Source organism: Rutidosis leptorrhynchoides, chromosome 1 (genome assembly GCF_046630445.1).
Source record: "Rutidosis leptorrhynchoides isolate AG116_Rl617_1_P2 chromosome 1, CSIRO_AGI_Rlap_v1, whole genome shotgun sequence".
NCBI lineage: Eukaryota > Viridiplantae > Streptophyta > Magnoliopsida > Asterales > Asteraceae > Rutidosis > Rutidosis leptorrhynchoides.
Window position 1 is genome coordinate 294,809,907 of NC_092333.1, and position 5,120 is coordinate 294,815,026.

Below are 5,120 nucleotides of genomic sequence, written 5' to 3' on the forward strand. Positions count from 1 at the left end.
ACATGTGGCATAATCAGATTAGTTTAGTTGTTAGTTATAGACGTCTAGATTAGGAGAGCTTGAGGTATAAGTACTTAGTGTAGCTGTTGTAATCAGTATGAATCAATTCAGTTTAATAAAAATTATTTCTTTTCACTTCAATTCTATGGAGATCTTGTCCATCTCGAATTAGGACATATCATGTGTGCATTAATTAATGGAACGTTGATGGATTAAAACTTAAATTTTCACAATTGAGTTTTATTAGGATTGTAGTGACGGTATTCAATTTTTTTTCTACTTTAGGATTCTGTAACCGGTTTCTTACGAAAGCTTGTTCCTTGGAGACACCGATATGTGCCACTTTTCATCGAAGAAAGAACTTTTCTTGTTGTCCCAGACGTGCACTGTTTTCATAATTGGTCTACTTGAATCTGGTTAATGAGGAGTGTTGGGGTGAGTACTAGTGTTCCTGCAAGTAAAGGATCAGCCGAGCTCAATCACCATAAATGGAAGGAGCTGAAGGAATTGAGAGATGTAGGTGCATTCAATGGTCAAAAGCTGTTCGAGGAAGATGATTCAAGGATTAATGAAGATGTTAATAGTAGTAGGCATATAGAGTTGGTTGTGAAAGATATTTATTGTTCATATTTTATTGTTTTGCAGGCCTAACTGACTCAGAGTGTAGACAGTTACCTTATTTAACTAAAATTAATGATAAAGTTTGGTGTGGTTTTAGGTATGTTGATTTAAAGCCATGTATCAGTCCCCTGCCCGAGGAAAGATCAGGTGTAAATATACCACGTGGCCCGCAAGATTGCATAATCCGCCCGAGAGGCTCAAAAGCATAGACATTGATGTTTTTGTATCAAGAAAGGATCTATTTAAAGAAGAATCTAAATACTGGAAAGAAATAATCGATAGTTATGTGCGCTCTCTGGAAAAAGTTCAAACTCAGAAATGTAATGGACATGAGAGCCGACTTCGGAGGGTATTATTTCTTCAATCATGATATCATTCGTTTCTTTCTTTTCATCTCGAAGATTAATTAACCAGTTCCTTGATTATTGGCAGATTTGCAGCAGCTTTGATTGATAATCAATTAGATTGTTGGGTTATGAATGTTGTTCCTGTTGGTGGTCCAAACATGTTACCCATTATTTATGATCCTGGACTCTTGGGAGTTATGCATGATTGGTACGAACTGTTTATTGATTATTGTAACCATTTGTGCTTATATATATATATATCCAGCTTGATCATTATATATGATTAGAACCGTCTGAATGATTTAGCATTGTTGACAGGTGTGAACCATTTGACATGTACCCAAGAACCTATGATCTCTTGCATGCGGCAGGTCTTTTCTCAGTTGAGCAAAAAAGGTATTAATTGTTTTAAAGGATCAGGGTATATTGGTGGTGTTACAAAGTTATTTCTTAAGCCATATTCGAATATTTCTTCATTTATTTTTCTTTTAAGTTCATTTTATTAATACCTTGTGTTCTATTTTGTAATGCATCAGATGCTGCCTTACAAGCATTATGCTTGAGATGAATAGAATTTTAAGACCTGGTGGGCGTGTGTACATTCGCGATTCAATTTTAGTGATGGATGAACTTCAAGAGATTGGAAAGGCTATAGGATGGCATGTGGCGGTGCGCGATATAGCTGAGGGGCCTCATGCAAGTTACAGAGTCCTGATTTGTGATAAGCATCTCAAGTAATACATTGTAGCCCTGCCTTTGTTATTGTCGCGCACTAAGAAAAAATGTAATTTTATTCTTTTAGCCCTCCCTTGTGTTTTTACAGTCCTATAGTTACATATCTCTTGGGTGGTTACTAGTCCATCCATGTAAGATTAAATTAGATGTTATGTATAACTAACCACTTCAATGAAAGTATTGTTGTTTGTATCTTCTGCCAACTGGAGAAATCTCTCTTGTTTTTTTTTTCTTGGTTCAGATAACATCTTTAGGTTCAGCTAAAACTATGTAATTGCTAAAACTTCACGATATGAATTAATGCTCAAAGTGGGTAAATATCATAGCTAAACACAAGATGAATTTCTCAAGGTCTTTTGTTACTTTGAATAAAAATAAAATATTACAACATACGTTTATAACACCAAAATTGTTCAAAATTAACCGGCAGCTTATTTTAAGTTTTTAAGTTGTCTTTGAACCCAAAATAAGATCAAACTCAGCTCATAAAATTGTAAATAACACAATTTGTACCAGTTGTAAATTTGTGGTGCACTATGAGTTCATTAACTTGAAGTAATCTATATGCAGTTACTGCTGTTGAAAATGGTGCAGAAGCATGGAAAGTGTTGACTGATCTCAAAGCAAATCATTCTCATTTTAACTAAGGTAGTCATGCCATATTTATCAGGAGTTGGTCTTTTGACCAAGATCATGAACCATGTACCTTGAAAAAATATACGAGTTATTAGTAAGTACCGTGCTTGATTTCATCAGTAATTTATTAAGCTGTTATAATGCATTCCAGTTGCTACACCTACCAAATTTCACATACAGTGATGTCATCTGATGACTCTATGGGTTTAGTCTTTAACTGTTTATCCAAAGGTGTCGTTGACTTTTTAGTCAAACCTATTCTAAAGAATGAGCTTAAAAATCTCTGGGAGCATGTGTGGAGAAAATGTCACAGTGTAAGTTAATTTTTTTTTTTTTATACTTTTGGACTTTGTCTTAATTATTATTATTTTTTTTGGGCATTAATGTATCGTGTTTTCATCAGTCGAGCGGCAGTGAGAGTGAGAGTGGTATACATGCCCATAAACCTACAAATGTGAGAAGCAATGAAGTCTTGGATGATGACAATGATGAAGATGCTGACATCAGCATAGACCTGACCACAAAGGATGGTAGTGACAATGGAAGCTGCACTCAGGTATAAATAAACTAGAGATGAATATAATCATGAGGATTACTAGTATTTATATCTTTTGATACATGTATATATTTAACGATTCAATCACTAGTGTATTATTTTCATATCTGAATCTGGATCTAGACGTGAATACTGTAAAGTTTGACCACTGATATATTTATGATTATACAGAGTTCTTGGTCAAGAAGGGCAGTAGAAGTTGGAAGGGCAGTAGAAGTTGAAAGCGCAAAGTATTCACGGGACCAATTAACGGGGCCCCCTGATAGTACTTGTGCCTAAGTTATCCATGTAAGTCCAGATACAGCTGGCACAAAAAAGCATGGTGAAGAGGATGATATGCATCTATTATGTATTTTGTAGATGCAGTTGAAATGGGGAAAAATCTGGAGTTAGGAATTTCTAGAAATTCAGATAAAAACATGGATCTAAAGCTAAAAGAATCTGGGGAACCAAGGACCGTATCTGCTAATAATGTTATAATTGTCAAAGCAAATAGTAACGGATCACCTGCACTTGACCTCAGTTTGAAGCAATCACGAGACGTTGAGGATTCTGATACGAGTACCCATAAGCGAAATGTGCTAAGACAATCGGGCCTTTCAGCTTGAAACATAAAGTTGTGGATATACAAGGAGACGCTTCAAAGACACTGAAAGCTTTATAAGTTGTGCTAGGACACTTAACGAAGTTTTTGATTGATCGGAGCGTTCTTCTCCTATTTGAAATGACTTTAAGTTATTCTTATTTCAAGATTTTTAAAAACAAGATGAATGATAACTTTGTGAGTGATGAATGATATAAAATGAGGTGATAATTGATAAAAATGAGGTGATTAATGATAAAAATTTTCTGATGAATGATAAAAAATTTTAATCATTCATCACCTAGTTTTTCTCATTCATCGTGTTTTTTTATCATTCATAGCCTTATTTTTATCGTTCATTACCTCATTTTTATCATTAATCACCTCCTTTTTATCATTCATCTTGTTTTCATCATTCATAACCACATTTTTATCATTCATCACCTCCTTTTTATCATTTATTATATCTTTTTTATCATTCATCTTATGTTTAATCATTTATCACCTACTTTTTATTATTCATCTTGTTTTTTTATCATTCATCACCTTATTTTTATCATTCATCACCTCCTTTTTTGTCATTCATTTTGTTTTTTTTTTAAAATTCTTCACCTCATTTTTTTGCAAATCTTTTATCATTCATTATATCCTTTTTTATTATTTATTAAATCTTTTTTTATCATTGACCTCCTTTTTATCATTCATCACCTAATTTTTATCATTCATCACATTCTTTTTTATCATCCATTGCCTCATTTTTATCATTCACCACCTACTTTTTATCATTCATCTTCTTTTTTATCATTCATCACATTATTTTGTCATTCTTCGATTATCATTCATCACGTTATCTTTATCATTCACTGGGTATTTTTTTCATTCATTGGATATTTTTATCATTTATCAGGTACTTTTTATCATTCATCATGTTCTTTTATCATTCATCGTTTATCATGCATCAACTACTTTTATCATTCATTTAGTATTTTTATCAATTATCGGGTATTTTGATGAATGATAAATGCTTGATGAATGATAACCGTTTTCTGATAAAAGATAAGTGTTTTTTATATGAATGACAATAATTAGATGAATGATAATTGTTTGATAATTGGGCATTTGGTCTAGTGGTATGATTCTCGCTTTCGGTGCGGGAGGTCCCGAGTTCGATTCTCGGAATGCCCTATTCTTTTTTAATCATATTTTATCAAATATTTGAAATTCCACTACTTTTGTAACTCTATTAAAATGTTTGATGATATAAAATATTTTAATGCAAGATAATCATTTTGTGAAGAATGGTTATTGTTTTCTTATGAATGATAACCGATTTTTAAAAAATGATAACTATTTGATGAAAAATAATTTAGATGAATGATAATTTTTTTTAATTAATGATAAATGTTTGATGAATTATAATTGTCTAATGAAATGGTAACTATTGGATGAATGTTAATTGTTTTCCGATGAATGTTAAATGTTTTTCTATGAATTATAATTTTTCCGATGAATGATAAATGTTAGATGAATGATAAATATTTTTCGATGAATGATAATTGTCTGATGATAATTGTTTTTTGATGAATGATAAATGTTTTTCGATAAATGATAAATGTTTTTCTGATGGTTGATTGTGGTTGGT

General features: G+C 32.1%; 1 non-coding gene and 1 pseudogene across 1 annotated transcript; both read left to right on the forward strand.

The window, feature by feature from the left end:
* The first annotated feature begins 420 nt into the window (after positions 1-420).
* On the forward strand, positions 421-3,503 carry LOC139898616 (two-component response regulator-like APRR3; annotated as a pseudogene).
* Positions 3,504-4,591: 1,088 nt separating this feature from the next.
* TRNAR-UCG (transfer RNA arginine (anticodon UCG)) lies at positions 4,592-4,663 on the forward strand. The gene has a single exon. It is a non-coding gene; the product is annotated as a tRNA-Arg (tRNA).
* The last annotated feature ends 457 nt before the right edge of the window (positions 4,664-5,120 follow it).